General features: G+C 32.7%; 1 long non-coding RNA gene across 1 annotated transcript; it reads right to left on the bottom strand.

Moving 5' to 3' along the window:
* Positions 1–11,031: 11,031 nt before the first annotated feature.
* LOC113317200 lies at positions 11,032–13,275 on the bottom strand. Its single transcript, XR_003343328.1, has 4 exons — positions 13,073–13,275; positions 12,766–12,959; positions 12,430–12,540; positions 11,032–11,503 (listed from the first exon to the last, which is right to left on the bottom strand). It is a non-coding gene; the product is annotated as an uncharacterized LOC113317200 (long non-coding RNA).
* Positions 13,276–15,619: the final 2,344 nt, after the last annotated feature.

The following is a 15,619-nucleotide window of genomic DNA, read 5'->3' as shown; positions in this document are numbered from 1 at the left end:
TTATATCCGTCCATCAGTGATAGTCTCTCATTTCCTAATGTTGATTCGACCATTTGTGGTATGTCTGGTAATGAGAAGTTTTTCTTTGGGAATGCCTTATTTAGGTCACTGAATTTGATGAAAATCCTTATTCCATTATTCTTGTTCGGCACCACAACCATACTTGTTATTCACTTCGGGTATTTTGCTGGTCTTATTATTCCTGCTTCAAGCATCTTCTGTAGCTATGCTCCTATCTGAGGATGTTATGTCGTTGCTATCATCCTTATCCTATGCTTGAATGGTCTTGCATTCTTGTTGATATCCAACTTATGACATGCGACATAAGGATCTATTCCTGGAATTTCTTCCATGCTCCATGCGAAGATGTCCTTATATTCACGTAAGATGTTGATCGTTTTTTCTTCTTCTTCCTTTCCCATTTTATTCCAATTTTTAATATCTTTTGTTCATTTGCTATTCAAATATTTATTTCTTTTTTCGGCTCTGTTGCGGTGAAATTCGCTTTTGGTTCTCCTAGTGGTGTTGGCTCTTTTATTTCGTGCATCGGTTCGCCCTCTTTATCCGGAATTTCGCTTGGTATTCCTCTGCCTTCTTGAGCCCCTTATCATGTATATTCTTAATTCTTCTTCCTTCCTTAGTTCTTTTGCTCTTCTCCAATGATCTTTTCGCTTCCGTGCGCGTCCTTCTTAGTTTCTTACATCTATCTGGCTTCAGATCTTTGCACTCTTAGTATCTCCTTTGATTTCGCCTATTCCACTTGGTATTGGGAACCGCACATATTGGTGTAGGGTTGCTGCTACTGATTTTATCGCATGTACCCATGGTCGTCCCAAGAGCATGTGTACGGTGATTCTACGTCAACCACGCATGATGTCAATTGTGTTTCTATTTCTCCCAAAATTATTCGCATAGTTATCTCTCCTTTTGGCTTTGTTGTCATTTTATTAAAACCATGAATGTGTAAGTTGAGAAGGTCATATCCGTATCTTTATATACCATTCCTTTGAACGCGCGATAGAATAAGATGTCTACCGAACTTCCCGTATCTACTAAGGTTCTATCTATAACCACCAAAGGATCTGTTCGCCTTAAGTTATCTTCTGGTATCTCTTCTGCTGTGAATGTTATCTTCTGCTTTTCCCACTCCGTCAATGGAGATATGTTTTCTACTGTCATAATTTTCTTCCCTTCAAAATTACGCTTGTGTATTTTTCCTGCGATTCATGTATGGAAGTCATCGATAGTTGTTTTGGTTATTAAGTTACACTGTATTCTCCTACTGCCTTCTTTTGCTTCAATGATTTTTATCATTTTTGCTTGTCCATCTTGTGTTTTAGTGCTAGTTTTCTCTCTATACTTATTCTTTTGTTGGATTTTCTCTTGGACTTGCGCTAAGTTATTCTTTCTTTCGCCCATTTTTGCAGATTTGACAAGTTTATCTTTCTGTCTTCTTAAAATGAAATCGTCTTTTGATAATGAAGTTCGTTTTAGATCTGAAGAGCCATGAACAACTTCAAATTGTTTTTTAAATGCATTTACTAACAGGGTATATCAATCCGAGCTGTCTTTTAGCACCAAAATGTAGTTGCAGGAAATCCTACAACCACACCCTTAGAGAAATCTATAGAACAACTCAAGTAACCATCATAAAAATCATAAGAAACATTCATTAAGATCTTCAAATTAGATACAAATTATGAGAAAGCTCTAACTTGGAGAACAAATAATCTTCATCCCTCCTAAATTTCTTGTCTAAGATCTCTCCCACTACAAGGTCGCTCGGCCCTTATATATGAGTTTACATATTGGATGACAGCTAATAAAACCCTTATTTTTCGGATATGGTGTGCTTACACGCTTACGTTGACTCTTTTCACACGTATTTTCTCACATCGCACGATATTTACACTTTACTTGTGATTAAGATGACGTCACCTGGTGCGTCATTCGGGATAAGTTGTACGCGGTTGTCTTCGCTCGGTCTTAATAATCGTTTATTTCGCATACTTGATTGGTATGCGGTATTTTGTATCTACAAATTTGAAAGATTTTTGTGGCCCAAGATGATCAACTCTAGCAACCTGTTTCAGTTTCCATTTTTGCTTTTCTCTCCATTATTTCAGGGGTTCGCCTTCTTTCTGTTTTCTTTGTTTCTTATCAATAAAATCTCCGAGCGAGTTTTGTTTTAAAAAATACGTACGCTGCTAAGCTTTGTTGAAAGCAAGAATACCATATATTGGAAATGTCTTCCTAAAATTTGTCTTGCAATCCCCCTTCATTTGAAGGGTCTTTCAATGAAAGTATTTCGCCAAATGAAAATCTCAACTCATGGGCCTATGCAAATGATGACGAGCAGATTATGCACAACGATGCATCACATTCACGTCATATCCTCCCCCTCAATCCTCATATTGTTTTCTATATATGTTAATGTCAAGAAGCAATATCCTCCTCCTCAATCCTCATACTGCTTTCTATGTCAAGAAGCAACCGACAAGTCCCGAGGAACCCCTATTTGGATCTGTGACAGAAAGCCCAATGAGATCGAGCCGCAAACTAATCTTTGCCATTTCCGAATCCAGAAAAGACTGCTACTTCCATACATGAGGTTCTATACTTCCTCTGTGCATGCTCTTTATTTTCAATATATTTTCTAATTTATAACACTCTTAAATCTCTTCATTTTGAAACTGGGGATTTTGTTTCAACTTGTAAGTTCTATAATTCTTCTACAAGGCTACTTGGAGCAGTATAAAAGAAGATATATATATATATATATATATATATGAAGGTATTCAAGGAATTCTGAAATTGATTGGCGTCTAAACTGCACTTTTATTTGCTTGACTAGGTATCACCGGGGCCTTATGGCCCCGGCTCAACCTCTATTTAGTGTCATGTGTTATGTTTCAATTGGTATTTAACACATGGTTTTTAACTTTGTATATGTGTTACATGAAAATATTTTAAAGTAGTATTAACATACTTATCCAGGTATCTCATTGATATAATCCTGTTTATATTATCTAGGTTTCACCTTAAAGATTTCCAAAAAATTTATGTTGGTGTGATGTTTATTTGTTGCTTTCAGGATAATTAAATGGTGATCATTGATTTTTAACGTTACTGGCAGTAAAAGTATGTATGATGTGACTTACGTGGATGATGATGAGCATTTTTACTTAAAAAATTATAATATGTAAGCGTGGTTTGAGACGAATAAATGAAGAATTAATTCTAGTATTTTCTTATTCTGTAGAGAATAAAATAGACGAATCTGAAAGCAATAAGTTTAAATTTTAAAAACCAGACCAGAAAATCTATTCGAAGAGAAAAATCGTCTCATTTGAGGTTGTTTACCAAAGTTCATGGTCAGAGATCTTTGATAAGTGCAACCTTGCATTTCCAAATTATTATCCAGGGATCAGTAACTTTGAACGATGTTGGGTTCCCTAACAACAATTATTCCCATTTCTATTCATGAACAATATAATTACCTGTAAAATGATATAATTCTCGAACTTTGTGCATCTTGGTCTTGATAATTGGTATTCATGACAACTTTTGACTCTTCATGTGTTACAAAAATCAAATTTTTTCTCATCCATTTTTCTTAAAACATCTTAAATATGTTGGTTTACCGTTTAACACGTTATAAGTATAATTTGATGCATAACACTCATAAACATGTGACAACAAAAAGAACAATATCCATATTGATGTGACCATTAAGCATTCATGACAGATTCAGTCGTAAGGAACAACATCTGACAATAAATTGGATATCCACCTTCATCTAAAAATATACGATGAACTTATATCTTCAGTTAATTTTTAATATATTTTTATTTTCTCATATATGGAGATTACGTTCCTACAACCATATTGACTATCTGTCATACATTTTCTTCGTTTGTCATTTTTTTCATCTAAAGATTTAACACAACTGAATATTTGAAATTTGTTCCATAATTCAAAATTTTCAAAATTATCCAATAATGAAAAATTAAAAAATCATATAGGGTGATAAAAAATTTGGGAATTCAATTCAGTAGACAAATGAGATACAACTACTTTACCTAAAGAACTTCTTTCTTGATTTATTTCATCAAATAATCTTTTTTCAACTTGAAAATATAGGTTATTCAATCGAGACAATCTGATGCACATTGATACTCTAGATGTCTTCAATTTTCGGCCAACTCGTGTTCGCAATTATCAACACAAACATATATAGGTGATGGTTAAAACGTGTGATTATCATCAAATCTTGATAAATCTCGAACGTATGTCCACTAATACTTCTTGAAAAGTTTTCTAATTCCCAAAATAGAAAAATGTTTGTTCGTGTGTCTATAAAAATGAAAACCATAAAAGAAAATTTAATTTAATTAAGCTCTGATAAATTATCTTGCATACAAAAGAGATTATCTTGATCCTGCGTTTCACAGAAAAATCTTGGCCAACCGTATGATAGAAAAAAGAAAAAAAAAAACATAGCGTAAAATCGAGCGCCTATGAAGTGACTTAAAAATCCAAGTTAATTTATTTTCTATTTTCAATTGTAAGTATCATTGGGAGATAATTAATGGTTGATATTTTCTCCTTATTAATTCATAAGGCGTGACTTTAACGTGTCTTGTTGTATTTTTAGCGTAAAGCTTGCTAATTCAAGAATAAATAAATTAGTCCTAATCAAAGATAAGAAGCTTTCAAAAGTAGTCACAATAAAGGCACATTTACACAGACACACATTTCCAATCTAGCTAAAGGGCTTTACTATTACACAAACATAACCTAAGTTGGAAGTTCAGAATTTGAGATCTACTGAATAGTTATCGGAGCAAGGAAGATTTTGAAAAATATAACTTAATACTTGATGCAAACAAAAAATAAAAAGTAAAGGAAATATCATGTTTAATAAAAAAATAGAAAAGGAATGAAGCGAAAGATAACTTACTACCTGAATTGCTTGACAATTTTAGTGTTGAATCTTTGGAGAGATTCCATATTGAATACGCATTAAGTTTGAATGTGCACCTGTTATACCAAAGTTTACGTTTCTCTTGCACTTACCAACAGTACTAATAGCTTGTTTGGGTATGCACTTTTGACTTTTAAAATTGAAAAACAAGAAGTCGGTTTGGGTATCGAATTTCAAAACGACTTTTAAATAAAAAAAAATTAACTTTCTTTGTAGCAAAATTGTTTTGCTTCTGACTTGTGCTTCTGGAAAAGCAGAAGCACTTCTACTTCTGGTATCTAAACAAACTTTAAATTTTCCAAACACATTTCATGCACGTAATGCCCAACTTTTCATAAATCAACAAAATAAGTACATTTACTATTTCATCTTGGTTTCGTTACTCAAATGCTCATACGATGGCAGTTTAAAGCAAAAAAAAGAAAATAATGCAAAGGAACGACCCAAAACTATACCTAAAGCCCCATAGAGATCCTCAAGAAGGTAGAGATTGCGTTCGCGCCTTAACCTTTTCGAGGTTCGCTGATTTTCACAGTTAGCATAGTTATTGGAGAATTGGATAAAAATACAACAGTGAATTGTTCACATTAAAATACCATAGTAAAAGTGAATTTTTCACATTAAAATACCGTATGAAAACCATATTCAAAGGTTATGAGTAACCAAAGTAAATATTCTATACTGTAGTTAGCATTAGCCAAAATAAGTTCAAGGAGAAACTCTATAAATTAATGTTGTTGGGATCACCAAAATTTATTAATTAAGCTAGAAATTAATTAACCTAATAATTATTAATTTACATAATAATTATTATTTATTAACCTATAAATAAAGTCATTATCAAGTGATTATTTTTCAAATAAAATATTCAATCTCCCACTTGTGCTTCATTATTCAATGTATTAGCTTACAGGTGAAGTTTAATATGATATTGATTTCACATGGGGTCTATAAGGATGATCAACATGTATTATTTTAGTGAATTATTTATGAGGTACGATCCTTTGACATGGTTAGAGTGACATATTCTTGACATTTTTGCGCCATTTTTTCTACTAAACCCAACCGGTAATGAATTTAAAGCTAATTTTTTGGTGACATGTTCTTATTATACGTCTCTACACTCCATCCAAAAATGAGAGTATTCCGAGATGTATAATACCTCTATCTACTATTTTGAATATCAGCCGTTGAAGATTAACGGTTGAAATTAAAATTTGTGGATGGTGAAGTTTGGCATTTGGGAATACTCTAATTTTTGATAGGAATGTAGAGTTTTATATTAGGAACATGCCATCAAAATCTTAGCTTTAAATTCATCGTCATTTAGATTTTTTAGAAAAAATGACGCTAAAATGTTATGATAATGTCAATCTAACCATGTCATCGGATCCTTTCCCATTATTAGTTTAGCACATTGTCCCGCCTCGTGACCGAAAAAAAATTTAATAAGAGAATTTACTAAGTAATTGAGTATTTTTTAATGAAGTTTATACGGTATCAGTAAGTTAGGATGAAATACAGTGAACATAAAATTATCTAAATTTGCTATTTATTTTACCATATATTGGTATACGTCTCTTGGAATCAGAATTTAAGGAAGGGTAACTGGGTAAGATAAAAAAATGTTGCAATTTCAGCTCCGTTTAATCATTAAATGAGAATTAAAGTTTGAAGAATGGCTTACATTTGATTTAAGAAAAATCCGTATCGACGTTGTTATTTTCAGACGACCGAAGAGCTATTTTTTCGTCGTGTAATCATAAAGCAAACCAAATAACTCATAATTTCATTAGTGTTAAAGATAGAGTGAAACAACCATATAACTCATAATTTCATTAGTGTTAAAGATAAAGGGAAACTAAGGCATATAAGAATACGGTATACATATCCATAAGAAGTACCTGACCATCATATTCAAAGAGGAAACATGATGCAGGAACAGTACAAACAGTACTATACAATTTTGAGGCATAAGAATCCCCCTATGAAAGATGTCTATTGCGCAGAAGAAGAAGCAAATATCAATCTAGTTGGAAACACAAAATAGGCTAATGCTTTTATTTTGGTTGCAGGAAGGACTTCGAAAACCTACATTGGTATCATATCATCTCCCACACCCACATCTTTAAAGACAGTTGAGGTACCAACTCCAACAACAACTACCTGCGCTTTTGGACTCCGAACAACCTTGCTAACAAAATTGCTAGGCTTAATTTCACATTTAATATAACCTAGTAATTCTTCGCATCAAAAACAAAGTTCAAAGGATTAAAAAAATCATGGGTTTTTGTAGACATATTCTTAGATGCTTCTAGCAGTGGAGAGGAGTAGTTAAAAGAACAACATGCTTCTAGCAGCGGCGAGGAGTAGTTAAAAGAACAACATAAAAACTAAATTTTAATGTAATGACTAATTTAACTTAGATAAAACTTAAATCCCTTTCTTTGCTACTATTTAGTTAATGATAACTATTGCTGGTTATTGTAGATAAACCTGCATGGAAGAGTAGAATAGCCACCATTTTTTAAATTTTCTACACTAAGACAAATAGTCAACAGGGACACTGATAAAAAAAAATGAAGAAAATGTAAGGGTAATACTTCAAGCCCTAAATAAGTGCTAGGTTCTACTCACATTGAATTTCTGGATTATCCTTTTAAGTTAAGGAGGATTCTCTTGGATGATTCCATTGATAACTATGTTTTTCCAGACGATCCCCGCAACTAAGTTATAGATGATCTTTCAACTCCCCCCACAAAACCTATATAGTTCCTTCTAAGAAACATGTACTGAAATTCTTCAGAGATTGTCGTAATATGTTTATGATAAAACCCCAAGCGATGTAGTAGTTCGTATAATCTTTGATGTTGATACTCAGCTATTTTTGAAGGCTGGAATCAACACCACCTCGGCCAACACCATCGCAACTGCACCTGGATTCTGAAATTAAAACCCAAGCAAACTCTGTTATTATCTCGATTAAACTATGAACTCCTCGCACTAATGTCTAACTAATGAAGTAAGCAAAATGAAGATTAAAAGTCTTCCATTTATCTCGTGGCATCATTTTCAGGATCCACATATGCCACTTATTAAAAAGCACGACTACATTTACCTTTATTTGAAGCTGGGCAAGCAGCAATATAGACTGGAAGAGTGGTATTAGTTTTCCTAGCTTGAATTTGGTTAGCATCAATACATCTAACATGATATGCATTTTAAGGCAGTGGACCTTAGATTTACAAATGCTAACCAAGTTCAGTTAGGAGCACCATTTCTCCCTATATAGCATAGAGAGTTCAGCACGAATGAATGCAAGAGTGTCAACATCAGTCCGCAAAAACGAACATCAAAAGAAAAAAGAAGAAAAATAATTAATTGTGAATTATAATGTAACTCATAAACAGTGAGACAGATAGAAGCTGAAACGTACACTTGTGTAAATCAAATGTGAAGTTTTTTTTTTTTGAAGCATCAAATGTGAAGTAGTGAAAAACATAACTCAATGAACTCATCCAAAGTAATACATTCTGATAGCGTTGCGCGTCACTTGGAATCCATATCCATGACCAAAGTAATAAAAATATAAGAAAGAACAAATGTTAAAATGTACCTCATATTACTTTAGTGAATTGCCTTACGGCGTAAGTCCTTCATTAGCTTCATTATAGAAATTGGTTATTTCCAACAAACTTAGATTGCATGTGAAAGTAATAAACAGATCCAGTGGTTCTAGTGAATGTTGATAGTAAAATCACTCTCTAGCATGTTGAGCCCAGCTCCTTTGTCTCACTTGCACCAGATGATCCAATCTTATAATGACCATTTAATCTTAAAACATTAGTGACGTGCCAACGTGAATGCAAACATAAAACTATAATCCGTGAGGATATGTCTAAAGATGAGTTTCTATCTCTAAGTATGACAGTCTTGTTATTCCTTTTGCACAACAAAAACCAAATTCATGATTTGATTTACCTTGATTAACTCTTTCTTCTTGCCACAATATTTTCTGTATTTGGAACAAATAGCAGTCTGAGGTCCAAAATCATATTTATCAAATTCATTCCTGGTCACGAATTCAAAGAATGCTACAATGATTAATGATAGGAGTTTCAAAAATGGAATTTCATTACTTGTATAGGGGTACTCTTTATTAAAATAAGAACTACTTTGCACCTGGTACTTGTATAGGGGTTTCAAAAATAGAATTTAATCTTTTGGATTACCTGAGTTTGTATGTTCAACAATATCACATTCTTCTAAAATCTTTTCTTGCTTTTACTAAACCACATAAGTACCTGTCTCATCTATACCTTGGAACTCGATGGTTATCCCTGGTTGCAACTTCGACACTTGTGAAAGGAGTGAAGTACAACCTTTTATAGCATAAGACCAATTTGATTTTGCAAGCATGTGCGAAGAAACCAATTTCTGAATCGGACTGTTAAACAATAACAAAAGCTTTGTAGTACATTGTAAAAAGCTTGATTTTCTGACGAATGAAAAGAAGCGGCATATGACAGATCCACACATATATCAAAAGGTTAAGAACTAAAAATGCCACTTATTCAAGAGGAACATCCCCAAGATAATTCTGAAGACTCAAATTAGTCGATGGGTGCTTCAAATATCTGGTATGGTGATTTTCATGTTAAATTGTTTACACCACACATCTTAACATATATTGTACAGGTTTACTCCTCACATGTTCAAGATCAAACAGGCAATATGTTTTCCATGTGCAAAATAGAAGTTCAAGCTTTACATGTTGCACCACAGTATAATCGAAAGTCGTATTGGATGGTAACAATATACCACTAACATGGCATTAACTATGACTGCTCTAATCAAAATCTGCATCCCTCCCTAGGAAGACAGCAGTGACGCAGAAATTCAGAATTTCAGAAGGAAAAAGATTTACTTACATGCTCAAATTTCCTTTGCTACAAAGCAGTCATTTATTTATTTTGCCTGGAGAATCAAAAGCAGAAGAATCAGAATTTCAGAAGGCAAAAGATTTACTTACATGCTCAGATTTCCTTTGCTACAAAGCAGTCATTTATTTATTTTTGCCTGGAGAATCAAAAGCAGAAGAAAAATCAGTTACTATACAAGCTAATACCGTTTGTATGCATTCCCCATGAATAGCAACTGATCTATCTTTAACAGTTGCATCATAAATATCCGCATCAAAAGATTTCATCCAGAGCACATTGCATAAACCTCTTTCCTAATTTATGTTTAAACCCTCATAATTTCATTTTGTATGCATCTGAAGACTACACTGGTGCATTAGACAGATTCAATGGCAGGGTGGTAATAGCTTAATCAAAAGAGAGAAAGTGAACGGAACCAAACTATTTTAATAGAAACTCCATCTTATCTTAAATGGTTGTCAAGAAGGCAAACATACAAAAAAAAAAATGTGAACAAACCAAACTACATTATTTTCTCATTCTAGAAATGTACTGTTGTTACTTTCGGTTTCCATACTCTCTTTTTAATATGGCTAATTCCAGATGATTTCCTTATTACTAAAAAATGGTACTGTTTGCATTAAAGTAGGCAAATATCTTAGTAAAAGATAATGAATAGCTCATGGCTATGACAACTGTGGTAGCCATAATATTTTAAAGTATGTAACTTACACTTCACCCAAAGCCATAGCTTTCCCCATCTAAAGGACCTTAGTTTCCGTTTTAGAAAATGCCTTTGATTCGTGCTGCAAACTGCATTACCGTGGATTTTCGATGGCTTTATACGAGCATATATTAAAATAGTGAGTAATGTAAGCATAAGTGATCATGAATACTAAACCTATACATCATTCATTCATTCTCAATATTTGTGTCAAGCTGCTGTTGGATTTTAATTTAGTTTTAAATGTGAGTAAAGAAGAGTGAGAAATATGCATGTAACCAGTAGTTAGAGATTGTAGATTTATCGATAGCCATCTTAAATGTCCTCTGCATGTTCCAAGGTCGTAATGACTTAGGCTACATGACCGACGTCCTTCTTACAAAAAATTCAATTGACCCAATTTGAAGCAAATTTGAAAACATAGATTCTTACATTGACAACAACATGCCTATAAGTAGTTGCAAGCTCGAAAGTGAGAAAAAACCCCAACTCCAAACAAATTGAACATACCCTGATGAGCGATAACACAAATTCTTAGAAAAAAGTGTAACTAAAGCTACAACATAGACCTTATCGGTGAAGAAACAAAACAAAAACAAAAACATTGATTTCTCTATGATCTTTGAATACACCAAAATTGATTTCTCTATGATCTTCAATACTCTGAAACCAATAACTATTTAAGGAATATAATGAAAGATAAGAAGAAAACCAAGAAACTGAACTAACTTGTAAGTCCTAGGAGAAAAAACCCTGGAAGTAACGTAAGTTTTGGTTGCGTCAATCTTGGTGTCGATCACAATTAGACCACGTTGTCATACGTCTATCAGCCTAAATTGGAACCCGATCCTGTAATCAACCTATTATAACCTATAATATCAAAAGGAAATTAAATCAGTAACAAAAATAGGATCAAACATGTATTCAAAACGAAATTAGACAATATAAATTAACCTAAGAATCAGAGAGACCTGGAACAACCTGAATATCAACCAAGCATAAAACTCAAAAATTCAAGTAGAGAGAATATTCAAAAAACAACCACACCAAACTATTTAAAAATCAATCATAAATCAAAACTAAGTGACATATTGCTCGGAGAGGAGAAAGAACGAAGGGAGAGCGTTTTTTAGGTTCCACATGACGAACTCGCACCCACCCCATATTTCTTTCTCCCAAACCCACTTTTAACATTACCGTGAGTCTTTCCCATCTGTCCAAGCAAAAACTCCAGCTGGGAGAGGTCGATACCAAATAGCTGATATCAGTTTATGAAGATCTACTGAACAGATGTGTGGCCTCGGCTTCCCGTATTCTAATCTCGTTTTGTAGCTCAGAACTCAGTAAAGCTCCTCTAACTTTACACTTCAACCACTTCCCATAAATTAGCCATACTTAATTTGAACTTCTAGCGTGACTCTCGAAGGGACCTAGTCTCTTTGGTTTGATGATGCTCAATGGTGATGCAGAAATTATTCTTATGCCCAATGGTAATATACATATATCAGCACTCTTACCAACATGGTTCCCTAGTATTAAACAAAAAAACAAAATGAAACTACCAAAAAATCATTAAAAGCATGGATCTATTAAAGAAGCTAGTTATCTCTTTGTTAGTAGGCTACAAAGAAGTTACTTGGGCCTATTAAGAATTTTGAGCTTTGGCTATGATCTTCCCAAAAATTATCGTCAAAATTATATATTTATGTCGAAACAAAATGGAATGATGTCCTATGGATGGTCCAAAACCAAAGTAAAATCATGCAAAGTGCCTTGAAGAATAATGGAAAACATACCAAGGTAGTAAAAACTTGATGTGGAACTAAATTAGTCTTTGTTTAATCCCTTTGTGCTTGGTAGATTTGAGGAACGCATTGAAAAGATTAAGTGTACCCTTTAAGTCTTACCTAACAAAAAGGACCCAAAAATCAATCCTCTTGTACAAATGGAATTGTGAAAAAAAAAATCCATGTTCATTCAAATATTATATCAACATATTTTTCATAACAAACCCCCTGTACAATGAATATTGATTGATCAAGAAAGAACTTAGCTACATTCAGAAATTGATTACATACAAACATGAAATCAAAACACATTATTTCATTATTGAAGGGGTAATATAAACTTACTCCAAGTCCACTGTTTTTTTTTTTGGACAACCACTGCAAGAATTGCAATCAACCCATAACATATATATTAGTTCTTGTATCAATCTGTACAAAATTCCTCCCACAGTCGGACTTGGATCAAACTCAATGGGTTGCAATCTTTCTGCGAAGGCCTTCCTTCCTTCCATAGTTGAACTTGATTGATTTTCTAAAGCCTGCAAAATCCCTAAGACTTTTAGGCTTTGATCAATTAGATATACCAAATATACAATGAAAAAATCGAATTAAGCCTACCCTAGGATTTTCGTTGATCAAATAAAAAGCTTACCTGATGAAACCCAAGAATTTCACGAATAACTTTTACTTTAGATTATAAGATCTTCAACCTCAAATGTATTCCAAAAACAACCACAAATACTTTCTATTGATTACATCTCGTAATTCAAATTAGCTGGGTTTGATTAGGTTTTCCTGAGGTTTCAGAAGAGAGAGTTCTAAAAAGGGGCAAGATACAGAGAAGAACTTTTATTGTTTGCCTTTGATGACAACACACAAAAGTTTTTAACCTTTTTCATCGATTAGAAAATATGTAATGTCTGCCCAAAGGGTGTTTCCTAGCCGTCCATGCAAAAACTCCATCCGGAGCTTCCCGACCTTCGGATGATGGCCCACATTCAACGTCGTCCGTCTGATAGCCCCGGTGTTGGGAATATATTTTTAAAATATTTTATCCCAATAAATATGTTTTTTATTTGCAAATTTAGTCTTTATTAAAATTAATTAATTTTTGCTATAATTAATTTGACCGTTTCATTTTTCTGCTTTTAATGGCGTTAACAACACACCATACCAATGTTTAATATCTTGGGCAGAGCCGTGAAACGTCTTAAAGAAAGCGACCTAGTCCGCGACTTATTCACAGCAATGTTTTGTTTGTTTTTTGTGTGATTATTTTGCAGGCATAATTCAGCAATTGTTCCAAAATTTTTAAGACATTCTATTCTGACATGGATATCAAAAGAAACGATTGCTGAAACGCGATAAGTATGATTGTTTAATTTGTTTTATTAAATTATACAAACGGTATAATTCTTCTTTAGAAATTTAGCAAGATGCTTGGAATTAGTTTATTTAATACCTAAAGTAAATTTCTGTATGATCTTGATGGACTAGGAATAACATGGTTAAATATTTTTTTTTGTGAATCTTTGACATAGAAAAATATTGTTGATGATAAATGGGTGTTTTTAACATGTTGTAGAGTTTTATGCGCATCTCTTTAACGAAAAGGAATTGGGCCTTGAAATTTAAACCGAGTATATGAGACATCATGAGGATCATCCCTGTAAAATTTCATAATTTTTGGAGACCGAAAGGTATTTTTAGAGTATTTTACGAAACTGAATAATGTTGTTGAAAATTTCTGACGATTAGAAATTTAGTATTGATTAATTTAGTATTTCTGATCTCTGTGCTGATATTTTGGGTTTGTGTGAAACATGAAACTTTTAAATTATGAACTTATATTCGATTGAGAGATGTGGTGATTTCAAAATCGTTGTGTATGTTTGTCCAAAATAGGAGATGATACTTGACATTAGAGATAAAGATTGAGATGTAATAAATTATATTAAAATTCATGTTTTGATTTTGATTTTTATTACTTCATACTCTTGTTTTGGAAATGAAAAAGAAGACCATTGTTAGAGATTAAGCTAATGCACCACATGTGCTTGATAATATGCTTAGTTGAAAGTTATAATTATATGTTATAACTATATAACTTTGAATCTTTGTTTGAAACTTAAGAGAAACATGGAGTGCTATGTTTTATTTGATTTTCAAGTAATTATGTAAGTGCATACCTTACATATTTTTTTTTAGTTTCAAACGCTCACATGTACATGATTGTGACAGGTGAAAATTCACTTACTTGAGGAAATTTTATTTTCTAATGAAATAAAAAATTGTGGGAGATTAATCGATGTGTGGAGCAATGGAGTTGCTTATTTCTTTGTTAGTGCGCAAAGAATGGACAATGGTTTACAACCAATTGAGCTTTAAAAGCATTTGAGGTATGTTTGATGAACCATTTGTAGTTATTGTAGTGATCAAATAATGAAATTCTAAATTGAATAAATTGATTGTTCAATCTTAGAATAAATTTTAGGGAAATAAGATATTGATAATTATTGTGTATGACAATAAACATGTGACTCATATAAGTTTGGAACTTATGAGATGGAAATTTATACGAACCCAAAACCGAAATAATTAGAAACCTAGTCAAAACTAATGTGAATATCAACTCTCACCAAGAAATGAACATAATATTGATTATGAATTTATTTTTCATTCTTGCACGGCATTGTAAGGATATCAAATATTATTAATAATGCTTTTCAGGCTAAGTTAATGTAAATTGTGGATACGGTGAGAGGTTGGTATATATTGGTGTTTTACACCATGTTTGTTTTGATAGATTATGGTTCAAAAGTTGAACCAAATCGTTTGAAAGAAAGTGGTGTTGAGATATACTCACATCATTAGGATTTTCGGTATTGTTACGATCTCAAAGTTTACTTTGGGTAGAACAATCTTATTAAAGATGTTCATACTTCCGAAATGAGAAAGCATTCTAGTTTCCGCCTATCTTGTTATTTACAAGATTGAGATTAGAAATTTATTGAGTTTGATCAATGCAATAATACAAATGATATGTTATGGATAAAATATTTGAGCATAATATTGCAATTTTATCATAACATAAATTGAATTTTTAATATTTGAAATATGAGATTTTGTCGTGCTTTTTAAGAAATCAGCGAGTTAGTGAAGAATATGAGAATGTTATATTTTCTTATAAACTTGGTGA

Source organism: Papaver somniferum, chromosome 10 (assembly GCF_003573695.1).
Source record: "Papaver somniferum cultivar HN1 chromosome 10, ASM357369v1, whole genome shotgun sequence".
In the NCBI taxonomy this organism is placed as follows: Eukaryota; Viridiplantae; Streptophyta; class Magnoliopsida; order Ranunculales; family Papaveraceae; genus Papaver; species Papaver somniferum.
The sequence above is the reverse complement of the archived record's forward strand: the minus strand, read 5'-3'. Positions and strand labels throughout refer to the sequence as shown.